We start from the raw sequence: 15,830 nt of genomic DNA on the forward strand, positions 1-15,830 counted from the left end.
GACCGGTCGTCACAGCAGTGTCCCTGAGCGGTACGGCATTGTATGCTCAGCCGTTGAGAAGTCAATTAATACTGGACATGCTTTATGGGAGTTATTGTTATTTAAGCCTTTCATTTTGGCCAAGAGGGGCAGGAAGAGGAGCTCTCCCTCTCCTGTGGAGGAATCCACCTGCAATCCAAGGATATGAAGGGTTTGTTCATTTAGCCTCCAGAAAGTTCCTAAAAATCTCATGCGAATTCTAGACACTGGTCTTCCACGTACTACTGGATTCAGGGACATCCTCTTAGACAGGGTTTGCCAGTCATCTGGTGATGGGGCAGATTCTTATTACATTTGCTCCATCCTCTAATGTTTCAACGCATTCGGATGGCCACACTGGTGAACCCTGCTGGTCAGATTGGAAATGCAATAGTGGAAATGCCACACAAACTTAGGTCAAACATGCATAAACCAAACTTTTACAAACCAATGCAAATGCTATCTTGAAAGTAAAACCTTTCAAATAGAATTAGCTTACCACCCTCAGGTGAGTCTTGAACGGCAGGGTTGGCTTTATCAGCAGTTTCCACGGCAGAGCACGAGCTCATACAAGGTGTTTGTCCGTGGTAAAGAAGAAGCCTCCCCATCGGGGAATCGAACCCCGGTCTTCCGCGTGACAGGCGGAGATACTGTCCACTATACTAACGAGGACCGGTCGTCAAAGCAGTGTCCCTGAGCGGTACGGCTTTGTGTGCCTCTCCCTCTCCTGTGGAGGAATCCACCTGCAATCCAAGGAGATGAAGGGTTTTTTCATTTAGCCTCCAGAAAGTTCCATTAAAATATCAAGCGAATTCTAGACACTGGTCTTCCACGTACTACTGGATTCAGGGACATCCTCTTAGACAGGGTTTGCCGGTCATCTGGTGATGGGGCAGATTCTTATTACATTTGCTCCATCCTCTAATGTTTCAACGCATTCGGATGGCCACACTGGTGAACCCTGCTGGTCAGATTGGAAATGCAATAGTGGAAATGCCACACAAACTTAGGTCAAACATGCATAAACCAACCTATTACAAACCAATGCAAATGCTATCTTGAAAGTAAAACCTTTCAAATAGAATTAGCTTACCACCCTCAGGTGAGTCTTGAACGGCAGGGTTGGCTTTATCAGCAGTTTCCACGGCAGAGCACGAGCTCATACAAGGTGTTTGTCCGTGGTAAAGAAGAAGCCTCCCCGTCGGGGAATCGAACCCCGGTCTTCCGCGTGACAGGCGGAGATACTGTCCACTATACTAACGAGGACCGGTCGTCACAGCAGTGTCCCTGAGCGGTACGGCATTGTATGCTCAGCCGTTGAGAAGTCAATTAATACTGGACATGCTTTATGGGAGTTATTGTTATTTAAGCCTTTCATTTTGGCCAAGGGGGGCAGGAAGAGGAGCTTTCCCTCTCCTGTGGAGGAATCCACCTGCAATCCAAGGAGATAAAGGGTTTGTTCATTTAGCCTCCAGAAAGTTCCTAAAAACCTCATGCGAATTCTAGACACTGGTCTTCCACATACTACTGGATTCAGGGACATCCTCTTAGACAGGGTTTACTAACTATACTAACGAGGACCGGTCGTCAAAGCAGTGTCCCTGAGCGGTACGGCATTGTATGCCTCTCCCTCTCCTGTGGAGGAATCCACCTGCAATCCAAGGAGATGAAGGGTTTGTTCATTTAGCCTCCAGAAAGTTCCATTAAAATATCAAGCGAATTCTAGACACTGGTCTTCCACGTACTACTGGATTCAGGGACATCCTCTTAGACAGGGTTTGCCGGTCATCTGGTGATGGGGCAGATTCTTATTACATTTGCTCCATCCTCTAATGGAAATGGCTATATTATTGTTTTTAACAAAAAAAGACAAAAAGCTGGGTGGGAGGAGCCTGCACCAGACATTACCCTTGCTGAGCATGGTGGCATGTGTGTGATAGCACATTGTCCCAACGTCTCATGGTTACAGCTCGAGTTTCTCTTCATTCACGCATAAATCTTTCGCCTTTTACTAAAGATTTCCGTGGAGGGGAACGTTTGCGAGTTATTGGTATTTTTGGATGCTCTGCTCACAGTAGAGCTAAATGCCTTTGTTCAAAAACAGAAGACTTTTTGTTTGGAGCTGGGTTTTGGTCAAACCATTGCCACTTTCCCAGTTCACAACTTCAAATCTTGGGTCAGCAGAATGATTGTAAGGTTTACGAAACACAAAAGGGTAGTGTTGGGAGAAACAAAGATTTCAACTGATTGCTTTGCAAATTGATTAACTGTTTCAACGCATTCGGAAGGCCACACTGGTGACCCCTGCTGGTCAGATTAGAAATGCAACACTGGAAATGCCACACAAACTCAGGTCAAACATGCATAAACCAACCTTTTACAAACCAATGCAAATGCTATCTTGAAAGTAAAACCTTTCAAATAGAATTAGCTTACCACCCTCAGGTGAGACTTGAACGGCAGGGTTGGCTTTATCAGCAGTTTCCACGGCAGAGCATGAGCTCATACAAGGTGTTTGTCCGTGGTAAAGAAGAAGCCTCCCCGTCTGGGAATCGAACCCCGGTCTTCCGCGTGACAGGCGGAGATACTGTCCACTATACTAACGAGGACCGGTCGTCACAACAGTGTCCCTGAGCGGTACGGCATTGTATGCTCAGCCGTTGAGAAGTCAATTAATACTGGACATGCTTTATGGGAGTTATTGTTATCTAAGCCTTTCATTTTGGCCAAGAGGGGCAGGAAGATGAGCTCTCCCTCTCCTGTGGAGGAATCCACCTGCAATCCAAGGATATGAAGGGTTTGTTCATTTAGCCTCCAGAAAGTTCCTAAAAACCTCATGCGAATTCTAGACACTGGTCTTCCACATACTACTGGATTCAGGGACATCCTCTTAGACAGGGTTTACTAACTATACTAACGAGGACCGGTCGTCAAAGCAGTGTCCCTGAGCGGTAAGGCATTGTATGCCTCTCCCTCTCCTGTGGAGGAATCCACCTGCAATCCAAGGAGATGAAGGGTTTGTTCATTTAGCCTCCAGAAAGTTCCATTAAAATATCAAGCGAATTCTAGACACTGGTCTTCCACGTACTACTGGATTCAGGGACATCCTCTTAGACAGGGTTTGCCGGTCATCTGGTGATGGGGCAGATTCTTATTACATTTGCTCCATCCTCTAATGGAAATGGCTATATTATTGTTTTTAACAAAAAAAGACAAAAAGCTGGGTGGGAGGAGCCTGCACCAGACATTACCCTTGCTGAGCATGGTGGCATGTGTGTGATAGCACATTGTCCCAACGTCTCATGGTTACAGCTCGAGTTTCTCTTCATTCATGCATAAATCTTTCGCCTTTTACTAAAGATTTCCGTGGAGGGGAACGTTTGCGAGTTATTGGTATTTTTGGATGCTCTGCTCACAGTAGAGCTAAATGCCTTTGTTCAAAAACAGAAGACTTTTTGTTTGGAGCTGGGTTTTGGTCAAACCATTGCCACTTTCCCAGTTCACAACTTCAAATCTTGGGTCAGCAGAATGATTGTAAGGTTTACGAAACACAAAAGGGTAGTGTTGGGAGAAGCAAAGCTTTTCAAAGCTTTCAACTGATTGCTTTGCAAATTGATTAACTGTTTCAACGCATTCGGAAGGCCACACTGGTGACCCCTGCTGGTCAGATTGGAAATGCAACACTGGAAATGCCACACAAACTCAGGTCAAACATGCATAAACCAACCTTTTACAAACCAATGCAAATGCTATCTTGAAAGTAAAACCTTTCAAGTAGAATTAGCTTACCACCCTCAGGTGAGACTTGAACGGCAGGGTTGGCTTTATCAGCAGTTTTCACGGCAGAGCATGAGCTCATACAAGGTGTTTGTCCGTGGTAAAGAAGAAGCCTCCCCGTCGGGGAATCGAACCCCGGTCTTCCGCGTGACAGGCGGAGATACTGTCCACTATACTAACGAGGACCGGTCGTCACAGCAGTGTCCCTGAGCGGTACGGCATTGTATGCTCAGCCGTTGAGAAGTCAATTAATACTGGACATGCTTTATGGGAGTTATTGTTATCTAAGCCTTTCATTTTGGCCAAGAGGGGCAGGAAGAGGAGCTCTCCCTCTCCTGTGGAGGAATCTACCTGCAATCCAAGGATATGAAGGGTTTGTTCATTTAGCCTCCAGAAAGTTCCTAAAAATCTCATGCGAATTCCAGACACTGGTCTTCCACGTACTACTGGATTCAGGGACATCCTCTTAGACAGGGTGTGCCGGTCATCTGGTGATCGGGCAGATTCTTATTACATTTGCTCCATCCTCTAATGTTTCAACGCATTCGGATGGCCACACTGGTGACCCCTGCTGGTCAGATTGGAAATGCAATAGTGGAAATGCCACACAAACTTAGGTCAAACATGCATAAACCAAACTTTTACAAACCAATGCAAATGCTATCTTGAAAGTAAAACCTTTCAAATAGAATTAGCTTACCACCCTCAGGTGAGTCTTGAACGGCAGGGTTGGCTTTATCAGCAGTTTCCACGGCAGAGCACGAGCTCACCCAAGGTGTTTGTCCGTGGTAAAGAAGAAGCATTCCTGTGGAGGAATCTACCTGCAATCCAAGGAGATGAAGGGTTTGTTCATTTAGCCTCCAGAAAGTTCCTAAAAATCTCATGCGAATTCCAGACACTGGTCTTCCACGTACTACTGGATTCAGGGACATCCTCTTAGACAGGGTTTGCCAGTCATCTGGTGATGGGGCAGATTCTTATTACATTTGCTCCATCCTCTAATGTTTCAACGCATTCGGATGGCCACACTGGTGAACCCTGCTGGTCAGATTGGAAATGCAATAGTGGAAATGCCACACAAACTTAGGTCAAACATGCATAAACCAACCTTTTACAAACCAATGCAAATGCTATCTTGAAAGTAAAACCTTTCAAATAGAATTAGCTTACCACCCTCAGGTGAGACTTGAACGGCAGGGTTGGCTTTATCAGCAGTTTCCACGGCAGAGCATGAGCTCATACAAGGTGTTTGTCCGTGGTAAAGAAGAAGCCTCCCCGTCGGGGAATCGAACCCCGGTCTTCCGCGTGACAGGCAGAGATACTGTCCGCTATACTAACGAGGACCGGTCGTCACAGCAGTGTCCCTGAGCGGTACGGCATTGTATGCTCAGCCGTTGAGAAGTCAATTAATACTGGACATGCTTTATGGGAGTTATTGTTATTTAAGCCTTTCATTTTGGCCAAGAGGGGCAGGAAGAGGAGCTCTCCCTCTCCTGTGGAGGAATCCACCTGCAATCCAAGGATATGAAGGGTTTGTTCATTTAGCCTCCAGAAAGTTCCTAAAAATCTCATGCGAATTCTAGACACTGGTCTTCCACGTACTACTGGATTCAGGGACATCCTCTTAGACAGGGTTTGCCAGTCATCTGGTGATGGGGCAGATTCTTATTACATTTGCTCCATCCTCTAATGTTTCAACGCATTCGGATGGCCACACTGGTGAACCCTGCTGGTCAGATTGGAAATGCAATAGTGGAAATGCCACACAAACTTAGGTCAAACATGCATAAACCAAACTTTTACAAACCAATGCAAATGCTATCTTGAAAGTAAAACCTTTCAAATAGAATTAGCTTACCACCCTCAGGTGAGTCTTGAACGGCAGGGTTGGCTTTATCAGCAGTTTCCACGGCAGAGCACGAGCTCATACAAGGTGTTTGTCCGTGGTAAAGAAGAAGCCTCCCCATCGGGGAATCGAACCCCGGTCTTCCGCGTGACAGGCGGAGATACTGTCCACTATACTAACGAGGACCGGTCGTCAAAGCAGTGTCCCTGAGCGGTACGGCTTTGTGTGCCTCTCCCTCTCCTGTGGAGGAATCCACCTGCAATCCAAGGAGATGAAGGGTTTTTTCATTTAGCCTCCAGAAAGTTCCATTAAAATATCAAGCGAATTCTAGACACTGGTCTTCCACGTACTACTGGATTCAGGGACATCCTCTTAGACAGGGTTTGCCGGTCATCTGGTGATGGGGCAGATTCTTATTACATTTGCTCCATCCTCTAATGTTTCAACGCATTCGGATGGCCACACTGGTGAACCCTGCTGGTCAGATTGGAAATGCAATAGTGGAAATGCCACACAAACTTAGGTCAAACATGCATAAACCAACCTATTACAAACCAATGCAAATGCTATCTTGAAAGTAAAACCTTTCAAATAGAATTAGCTTACCACCCTCAGGTGAGTCTTGAACGGCAGGGTTGGCTTTATCAGCAGTTTCCACGGCAGAGCACGAGCTCATACAAGGTGTTTGTCCGTGGTAAAGAAGAAGCCTCCCCGTCGGGGAATCGAACCCCGGTCTTCCGCGTGACAGGCGGAGATACTGTCCACTATACTAACGAGGACCGGTCGTCACAGCAGTGTCCCTGAGCGGTACGGCATTGTATGCTCAGCCGTTGAGAAGTCAATTAATACTGGACATGCTTTATGGGAGTTATTGTTATTTAAGCCTTTCATTTTGGCCAAGGGGGGCAGGAAGAGGAGCTTTCCCTCTCCTGTGGAGGAATCCACCTGCAATCCAAGGAGATAAAGGGTTTGTTCATTTAGCCTCCAGAAAGTTCCTAAAAACCTCATGCGAATTCTAGACACTGGTCTTCCACATACTACTGGATTCAGGGACATCCTCTTAGACAGGGTTTACTAACTATACTAACGAGGACCGGTCGTCAAAGCAGTGTCCCTGAGCGGTACGGCATTGTATGCCTCTCCCTCTCCTGTGGAGGAATCCACCTGCAATCCAAGGAGATGAAGGGTTTGTTCATTTAGCCTCCAGAAAGTTCCATTAAAATATCAAGCGAATTCTAGACACTGGTCTTCCACGTACTACTGGATTCAGGGACATCCTCTTAGACAGGGTTTGCCGGTCATCTGGTGATGGGGCAGATTCTTATTACATTTGCTCCATCCTCTAATGGAAATGGCTATATTATTGTTTTTAACAAAAAAAGACAAAAAGCTGGGTGGGAGGAGCCTGCACCAGACATTACCCTTGCTGAGCATGGTGGCATGTGTGTGATAGCACATTGTCCCAACGTCTCATGGTTACAGCTCGAGTTTCTCTTCATTCACGCATAAATCTTTCGCCTTTTACTAAAGATTTCCGTGGAGGGGAACGTTTGCGAGTTATTGGTATTTTTGGATGCTCTGCTCACAGTAGAGCTAAATGCCTTTGTTCAAAAACAGAAGACTTTTTGTTTGGAGCTGGGTTTTGGTCAAACCATTGCCACTTTCCCAGTTCACAACTTCAAATCTTGGGTCAGCAGAATGATTGTAAGGTTTACGAAACACAAAAGGGTAGTGTTGGGAGAAACAAAGATTTCAACTGATTGCTTTGCAAATTGATTAACTGTTTCAACGCATTCGGAAGGCCACACTGGTGACCCCTGCTGGTCAGATTAGAAATGCAACACTGGAAATGCCACACAAACTCAGGTCAAACATGCATAAACCAACCTTTTACAAACCAATGCAAATGCTATCTTGAAAGTAAAACCTTTCAAATAGAATTAGCTTACCACCCTCAGGTGAGACTTGAACGGCAGGGTTGGCTTTATCAGCAGTTTCCACGGCAGAGCATGAGCTCATACAAGGTGTTTGTCCGTGGTAAAGAAGAAGCCTCCCCGTCTGGGAATCGAACCCCGGTCTTCCGCGTGACAGGCGGAGATACTGTCCACTATACTAACGAGGACCGGTCGTCACAACAGTGTCCCTGAGCGGTACGGCATTGTATGCTCAGCCGTTGAGAAGTCAATTAATACTGGACATGCTTTATGGGAGTTATTGTTATCTAAGCCTTTCATTTTGGCCAAGAGGGGCAGGAAGATGAGCTCTCCCTCTCCTGTGGAGGAATCCACCTGCAATCCAAGGATATGAAGGGTTTGTTCATTTAGCCTCCAGAAAGTTCCTAAAAACCTCATGCGAATTCTAGACACTGGTCTTCCACATACTACTGGATTCAGGGACATCCTCTTAGACAGGGTTTACTAACTATACTAACGAGGACCGGTCGTCAAAGCAGTGTCCCTGAGCGGTACGGCATTGTATGCCTCTCCCTCTCCTGTGGAGGAATCCACCTGCAATCCAAGGAGATGAAGGGTTTGTTCATTTAGCCTCCAGAAAGTTCCATTAAAATATCAAGCGAATTCTAGACACTGGTCTTCCACGTACTACTGGATTCAGGGACATCCTCTTAGACAGGGTTTGCCGGTCATCTGGTGATGGGGCAGATTCTTATTACATTTGCTCCATCCTCTAATGGAAATGGCTATATTATTGTTTTTAACAAAAAAAGACAAAAAGCTGGGTGGGAGGAGCCTGCACCAGACATTACCCTTGCTGAGCATGGTGGCATGTGTGTGATAGCACATTGTCCCAACGTCTCATGGTTACAGCTCGAGTTTCTCTTCATTCACGCATAAATCTTTCGCCTTTTACTAAAGATTTCCGTGGAGGGGAACGTTTGCGAGTTATTGGTATTTTTGGATGCTCTGCTCACAGTAGAGCTAAATGCCTTTGTTCAAAAACAGAAGACTTTTTGTTTGGAGCTGGGTTTTGGTCAAACCATTGCCACTTTCCCAGTTCACAACTTCAAATCTTGGGTCAGCAGAATGATTGTAAGGTTTACGAAACACAAAAGGGTAGTGTTGGGAGAAACAAAGCTTTCAACTGATTGCTTTGCAAATTGATTAACTGTTTCAACGCATTCGGAAGGCCACACTGGTGACCCCTGCTGGTCAGATTAGAAATGCAACACTGGAAATGCCACACAAACTCAGGTCAAACATGCATAAACCAACCTTTTACAAACCAATGCAAATGCTATCTTGAAAGTAAAACCTTTCAAATAGAATTAGCTTACCACCCTCAGGTGAGACTTGAACGGCAGGGTTGGCTTTATCAGCAGTTTCCACGGCAGAGCATGAGCTCATACAAGGTGTTTGTCCGTGGTAAAGAAGAAGCCTCCCCGTCTGGGAATCGAACCCCGGTCTTCCGCGTGACAGGCGGAGATACTGTCCACTATACTAACGAGGACCGGTCGTCACAGCAGTGTCCCTGAGCGGTACGGCATTGTATGCTCAGCCGTTGAGAAGTCAATTAATACTGGACATGCTTTATGGGAGTTATTGTTATCTAAGCCTTTCATTTTGGCCAAGAGGGGCAGGAAGAGGAGCTCTCCCTCTCCTGTGGAGGAATCCACCTGCAATCCAAGGATATGAAGGGTTTGTTCATTTAGCCTCCAGAAAGTTCCTAAAAATCTCATGCGAATTCCAGACACTGGTCTTCCACGTACTACTGGATTCAGGGACATCCTCTTAGACAGGGTGTGCCGGTCATCTGGTGATCGGGCAGATTCTTATTACATTTGCTCCATCCTCTAATGTTTCAACGCATTCGGATGGCCACACTGGTGACCCCTGCTGGTCAGATTGGAAATGCAATAGTGGAAATGCCACACAAACTTAGGTCAAACATGCATAAACCAAACTTTTACAAACCAATGCAAATGCTATCTTGAAAGTAAAACCTTTCAAATAGAATTAGCTTACCACCCTCAGGTGAGTCTTGAACGGCAGGGTTGGCTTTATCAGCAGTTTCCACGGCAGAGCACGAGCTCATACAAGGTGTTTGTCCGTGGTAAAGAAGAAGCATTCCTGTGGAGGAATCTACCTGCAATCCAAGGAGATGAAGGGTTTGTTCATTTAGCCTCCAGAAAGTTCTTAAAAATCTCATGCGAATTCCAGACACTGGTCTTCCACGTACTACTGGATTCAGGGACATCCTCTTAGACAGGGTTTGCAGGTCATCTGGTGATGGGGCAGATTCTTATTACATTTGCTCCATCCTCTAATGTTTCAACGCATTCGGATGGCCACACTGGTGAACCCTGCTGGTCAGATTGGAAATGCAACAGTGGAAATGCCACACAAACTTAGGTCAAACATGCATAAACCAACCTTTTACAAACCAATGCAAATGCTATCTTGAAAGTAAAACCTTTCAAATAGAATTAGCTTACCACCCTCAGGTGAGTCTTGAACGGCAGGGTTGGCTTTATCAGTAGTTTCCACGGCAGAGCATGAGCTCATACAAGGTGTTTGTCCATGGTAAAGAAGAAGCCTTCCTGTGGAGGAATCTACCTGCAATCCAAGGAGATGAAGGGTTTGTTCATTTAGCCTCCAGAAAGTTCCTAAAAATCTCATGCGAATTCCAGACACTGGTCTTCCACGTACTACTGGATTCAGGGACATCCTCTTAGACAGGGTGTGCCGGTCATCTGGTGATCGGGCAGATTCTTATTACATTTGCTCCATCCTCTAATGTTTCAACGCATTCGGATGGCCACATTGGTGAACCCTGCTGGTCAGATTGGAAATGCAACAGTGGAAATGCCACACAAACTTAGGTCAAACATGCATAAACCAACCTTTTACAAACCAATGCAAATGCTATCTTGAAAGTAAAACCTTTCAAATAGAATTAGCTTACCACCCTCAGGTGAGACTTGAACGGCAGGGTTGGCTTTATCAGCAGTTTCCACGGCAGAGCATGAGCTCATACAAGGTGTTTGTCCGTGGTAAAGAAGAAGCCTCCCCGTCGGGGAATCGAACCCCGGTCTTCCGCGTGACAGGCAGAGATACTATCCGCTATACTAACGAGGACCGGTCGTCACAGCAGTGTCCCTGAGCGGTACGGCATTGTATGCTCAGCCGTTGAGAAGTCAATTAATACTGGACATGCTTTATGGGAGTTATTGTTATTTAAGCCTTTCATTTTGGCCAAGAGGGGCAGGAAGAGGAGCTCTCCCTCTCCTGTGGAGGAATCCACCTGCAATCCAAGGATATGAAGGGTTTGTTCATTTAGCCTCCAGAAAGTTCCTAAAAATCTCATGCGAATTCTAGACACTGGTCTTCCACGTACTACTGGATTCAGGGACATCCTCTTAGACAGGGTTTGCCAGTCATCTGGTGATGGGGCAGATTCTTATTACATTTGCTCCATCCTCTAATGTTTCAACGCATTCGGATGGCCACACTGGTGAACCCTGCTGGTCAGATTGGAAATGCAATAGTGGAAATGCCACACAAACTTAGGTCAAACATGCATAAACCAACCTTTTACAAACCAATGCAAATGCTATCTTGAAAGTAAAACCTTTCAAATAGAATTAGCTTACCACCCTCAGGTGAGACTTGAACGGCAGGGTTGGCTTTATCAGCAGTTTCCACGGCAGAGCATGAGCTCATACAAGGTGTTTGTCCGTGGTAAAGAAGAAGCCTCCCCGTCGGGGAATCGAACCCCGGTCTTCCGCGTGACAGGCAGAGATACTGTCCGCTATACTAACGAGGTCCGGTCGTCACAGCAGTGTCCCTGAGCGGTACGGCATTGTATGCTCAGCCGTTAAAAAGTCAATTAATACTGGACATGCTTTATGGGAGTTATTGTTATTTAAGCCTTTCATTTTGGCCAAGAGGGGCAGGAAGAGGAGCTCTCCCTCTCCTGTGGAGGAATCCACCTGCAATCCAAGGATATGAAGGGTTTGTTCATTTAGCCTCCAGAAAGTTCCTAAAAATCTCATGCGAATTCTAGACACTGGTCTTCCACGTACTACTGGATTCAGGGACATCCTCTTAGACAGGGTTTGCCAGTCATCTGGTGATGGGGCAGATTCTTATTACATTTGCTCCATCCTCTAATGTTTCAACGCATTCGGATGGCCACACTGGTGAACCCTGCTGGTCAGATTGGAAATGCAATAGTGGAAATGCCACACAAACTTAGGTCAAACATGCATAAACCAAACTTTTACAAACCAATGCAAATGCTATCTTGAAAGTAAAACTTTTCAAATAGAATTAGCTTACCACCCTCAGGTGAGTCTTGAACGGCAGGGTTGGCTTTATCAGCAGTTTCCACGGCAGAGCACGAGCTCATACAAGGTGTTTGTCCGTGGTAAAGAAGAAGCCTCCCCATCGGGGAATCGAACCCCGGTCTTCCGCGTGACAGGCGGAGGTACTGTCCACTATACTAACGAGGACCGGTCGTCAAAGCAGTGTCCCTGAGCGGTACGGCTTTGTGTGCCTCTCCCTCTCCTGTGGAGGAATCCACCTGCAATCCAAGGAGATGAAGGGTTTTTTCATTTAGCCTCCAGAAAGTTCCATTAAAATATCAAGCGAATTCTAGACACTGGTCTTCCACGTACTACTGGATTCAGGGACATCCTCTTAGACAGGGTTTGCCGGTCATCTGGTGATGGGGCAGATTCTTATTACATTTGCTCCATCCTCTAATGTTTCAACGCATTCGGATGGCCACACTGGTGAACCCTGCTGGTCAGATTGGAAATGCAATAGTGGAAATGCCACACAAACTTAGGTCAAACATGCATAAACCAACCTATTACAAACCAATGCAAATGCTATCTTGAAAGTAAAACCTTTCAAATAGAATTAGCTTACCACCCTCAGGTGAGTCTTGAACGGCAGGGTTGGCTTTATCAGCAGTTTCCACGGCAGAGCACGAGCTCATACAAGGTGTTTGTCCGTGGTAAAGAAGAAGCCTCCCCGTCGGGGAATCGAACCCCGGTCTTCCGCGTGACAGGCGGAGATACTGTCCACTATACTAACGAGGACCGGTCGTCACAGCAGTGTCCCTGAGCGGTACGGCATTGTATGCTCAGCCGTTGAGAAGTCAATTAATACTGGACATGCTTTATGGGAGTTATTGTTATTTAAGCCTTTCATTTTGGCCAAGGGGGGCAGGAAGAGGAGCTTTCCCTCTCCTGTGGAGGAATCCACCTGCAATCCAAGGAGATAAAGGGTTTGTTCATTTAGCCTCCAGAAAGTTCCTAAAAACCTCATGCGAATTCTAGACACTGGTCTTCCACATACTACTGGATTCAGGGACATCCTCTTAGACAGGGTTTACTAACTATACTAACGAGGACCGGTCGTCAAAGCAGTGTCCCTGAGCGGTACGGCATTGTATGCCTCTCCCTCTCCTGTGGAGGAATCCACCTGCAATCCAAGGAGATGAAGGGTTTGTTCATTTAGCCTCCAGAAAGTTCCATTAAAATATCAAGCGAATTCTAGACACTGGTCTTCCACGTACTACTGGATTCAGGGACATCCTCTTAGACAGGGTTTGCCGGTCATCTGGTGATGGGGCAGATTCTTATTACATTTGCTCCATCCTCTAATGGAAATGGCTATATTATTGTTTTTAACAAAAAAAGACAAAAAGCTGGGTGGGAGGAGCCTGCACCAGACATTACCCTTGCTGAGCATGGTGGCATGTGTGTGATAGCACATTGTCCCAACGTCTCATGGTTACAGCTCGAGTTTCTCTTCATTCACGCATAAATCTTTCGCCTTTTACTAAAGATTTCCGTGGAGGGGAACGTTTGCGAGTTATTGGTATTTTTGGATGCTCTGCTCACAGTAGAGCTAAATGCCTTTGTTCAAAAACAGAAGACTTTTTGTTTGGAGCTGGGTTTTGGTCAAACCATTGCCACTTTCCCAGTTCACAACTTCAAATCTTGGGTCAGCAGAATGATTGTAAGGTTTACGAAACACAAAAGGGTAGTGTTGGGAGAAACAAAGCTTTTCAAAGCTTTCAACTGATTGCTTTGCAAATTGATTAACTGTTTCAACGCATTCGGAAGGCCACACTGGTGACCCCTGCTGGTCAGATTGGAAATGCAACACTGGAAATGCCACACAAACTCAGGTCAAACATGCATAAACCAACCTTTTACAAACCAATGCAAATGCTATCTTGAAAGTAAAACCTTTCAAATAGAATTAGCTTACCACCCTCAGGTGAGACTTGAACGGCAGGGTTGGCTTTATCAGCAGTTTCCACGGCAGAGCATGAGCTCATACAAGGTGTTTGTCCGTGGTAAAGAAGAAGCCTCCCCGTCGGGGAATCGAACCCCGGTCTTCCGCGTGACAGGCGGAGATACTGTCCACTATACTAACGAGGACCGGTCGTCACAGCAGTGTCCCTGAGCGGTACGGCATTGTATGCTCAGCCGTTGAGAAGTCAATTAATACTGGACATGCTTTATGGGAGTTATTGTTATCTAAGCCTTTCATTTTGGCCAAGAGGGGCAGGAAGAGGAGCTCTCCCTCTCCTGTGGAGGAATCTACCTGCAATCCAAGGATATAAAGGGTTTGTTCATTTAGCCTCCAGAAAGTTCCTAAAAATCTCATGCGAATTCCAGACACTGGTCTTCCACGTACTACTGGATTCAGGGACATCCTCTTAGACAGGGTGTGCCGGTCATCTGGTGATCGGGCAGATTCTTATTACATTTGCTCCATCCTCTAATGTTTCAACGCATTCGGATGGCCACACTGGTGACCCCTGCTGGTCAGATTGGAAATGCAATAGTGGAAATGCCACACAAACTTAGGTCAAACATGCATAAACCAAACTTTTACAAACCAATGCAAATGCTATCTTGAACGTAAAACCTTTCAAATAGAATTAGCTTACCACCCTCAGGTGAGTCTTGAACGGCAGGGTTGGCTTTATCAGCAGTTTCCACGGCAGAGCACGAGCTCACCCAAGGTGTTTGTACGTGGTAAAGAAGAAGCATTCCTGTGGAGGAATCTACCTGCAATCCAAGGAGATGAAGGGTTTGTTCATTTAGCCTCCAGAAAGTTCTTAAAAATCTCATGCGAATTCCAGACACTGGTCTTCCACGTACTACTGGATTCAGGGACATCCTCTTAGACAGGGTTTGCAGGTCATCTGGTGATGGGGCAGATTCTTATTACATTTGCTCCATCCTCTAATGTTTCAACGCATTCGGATGGCCACACTGGTGAACCCTGCTGGTCAGATTGGAAATGCAACAGTGGAAATGCCACACAAACTTAGGTCAAACATGCATAAACCAACCTTTTACAAACCAATGCAAATGCTATCTTGAAAGTAAAACCTTTCAAATAGAATTAGCTTACCACCCTCAGGTGAGTCTTGAACGGCAGGGTTGGCTTTATCAGTAGTTTCCACGGCAGAGCATGAGCTCATACAAGGTGTTTGTCCATGGTAAAGAAGAAGCCTTCCTGTGGAGGAATCTACCTGCAATCCAAGGATATGAAGGGTTTGTTCATTTAGCCTCCAGAAAGTTCCTAAAAATCTCATGCGAATTCCAGACACTGGTCTTCCACGTACTACTGGATTCAGGGACATCCTCTTAGACAGGGTTTGCCAGTCATCTGGTGATGGGGCAGATTCTTATTACATTTGCTCCATCCTCTAATGTTTCAACGCATTCGGATGGCCACACTGGTGAACCCTGCTGGTCAGATTGGAAATGCAATAGTGGAAATGCCACACAAACTTAGGTCAAACATGCATAAACCAAACTTTTACAAACCAATGCAAATGCTATCTTGAAAGTAAAACCTTTCAAATAGAATTAGCTTACCACCCTCAGGTGAGTCTTGAACGGCAGGGTTGGCTTTATCAGCAGTTTCCACGGCAGAGCACGAGCTCATACAAGGTGTTTGTCCGTGGTAAAGAAGAAGCCTCCCCATCGGGGAATCGAACCCCGGTCTTCCGCGTGACAGGCGGAGATACTGTCCACTATACTAACGAGGACCGGTCGTCAAAGCAGTGTCCCTGAGCGGTACGGCTTTGTGTGCCTCTCCCTCTCCTGTGGAGGAATCCACCTGCAATCCAAGGAGATGAAGGGTTTTTTCATTTAGCCTCCAGAAAGTTCCATTAAAATATCAAGCGAATTCTA

At 46.0% G+C, this 15,830-nt stretch overlaps 11 non-coding genes across 11 annotated transcripts; 5 read left to right on the forward strand and 6 right to left on the reverse strand.

The window, feature by feature from the left end:
• Window positions 1-1,212: 1,212 nt before the first annotated feature.
• Window positions 1,213-1,284, reverse strand: trnad-guc (transfer RNA aspartic acid (anticodon GUC)). The gene has a single exon. It is a non-coding gene; the product is annotated as a tRNA-Asp (tRNA).
• Window positions 1,285-1,984: 700 nt separating this feature from the next.
• LOC148974503 (U5 spliceosomal RNA) lies at window positions 1,985-2,100 on the forward strand. Its single transcript, XR_016146171.1, has one exon. It is a non-coding gene; the product is annotated as a U5 spliceosomal RNA (small nuclear RNA).
• Window positions 2,101-3,327: 1,227 nt separating this feature from the next.
• Window positions 3,328-3,443, forward strand: LOC148974504 (U5 spliceosomal RNA). Its single transcript, XR_016146253.1, has one exon. It is a non-coding gene; the product is annotated as a U5 spliceosomal RNA (small nuclear RNA).
• A 465-nt stretch (window positions 3,444-3,908) lies between these two features.
• Window positions 3,909-3,980, reverse strand: trnad-guc (transfer RNA aspartic acid (anticodon GUC)). Its single transcript has one exon. It is a non-coding gene; the product is annotated as a tRNA-Asp (tRNA).
• Window positions 3,981-6,348: 2,368 nt separating this feature from the next.
• On the reverse strand, window positions 6,349-6,420 carry trnad-guc (transfer RNA aspartic acid (anticodon GUC)). Its single transcript has one exon. It is a non-coding gene; the product is annotated as a tRNA-Asp (tRNA).
• A 700-nt stretch (window positions 6,421-7,120) lies between these two features.
• Window positions 7,121-7,236, forward strand: LOC148974507 (U5 spliceosomal RNA). The gene has a single exon (XR_016146173.1). It is a non-coding gene; the product is annotated as a U5 spliceosomal RNA (small nuclear RNA).
• A 1,227-nt stretch (window positions 7,237-8,463) lies between these two features.
• On the forward strand, window positions 8,464-8,579 carry LOC148974508 (U5 spliceosomal RNA). Its single transcript, XR_016146174.1, has one exon. It is a non-coding gene; the product is annotated as a U5 spliceosomal RNA (small nuclear RNA).
• Window positions 8,580-12,038: 3,459 nt separating this feature from the next.
• On the reverse strand, window positions 12,039-12,110 carry trnad-guc (transfer RNA aspartic acid (anticodon GUC)). The gene has a single exon. It is a non-coding gene; the product is annotated as a tRNA-Asp (tRNA).
• A 522-nt stretch (window positions 12,111-12,632) lies between these two features.
• On the reverse strand, window positions 12,633-12,704 carry trnad-guc (transfer RNA aspartic acid (anticodon GUC)). Its single transcript has one exon. It is a non-coding gene; the product is annotated as a tRNA-Asp (tRNA).
• Window positions 12,705-13,404: 700 nt separating this feature from the next.
• On the forward strand, window positions 13,405-13,520 carry LOC148974511 (U5 spliceosomal RNA). Its single transcript, XR_016146175.1, has one exon. It is a non-coding gene; the product is annotated as a U5 spliceosomal RNA (small nuclear RNA).
• A 465-nt stretch (window positions 13,521-13,985) lies between these two features.
• Window positions 13,986-14,057, reverse strand: trnad-guc (transfer RNA aspartic acid (anticodon GUC)). The gene has a single exon. It is a non-coding gene; the product is annotated as a tRNA-Asp (tRNA).
• Between the last annotated feature and the right edge of the window lie 1,773 nt (window positions 14,058-15,830).

Source organism: Pimephales promelas, chromosome 13, assembly GCF_988280905.1.
Source record: "Pimephales promelas chromosome 13, fPimPro1.hap1.1, whole genome shotgun sequence".
In the NCBI taxonomy this organism is placed as follows: Eukaryota; Metazoa; Chordata; class Actinopteri; order Cypriniformes; family Leuciscidae; genus Pimephales; species Pimephales promelas.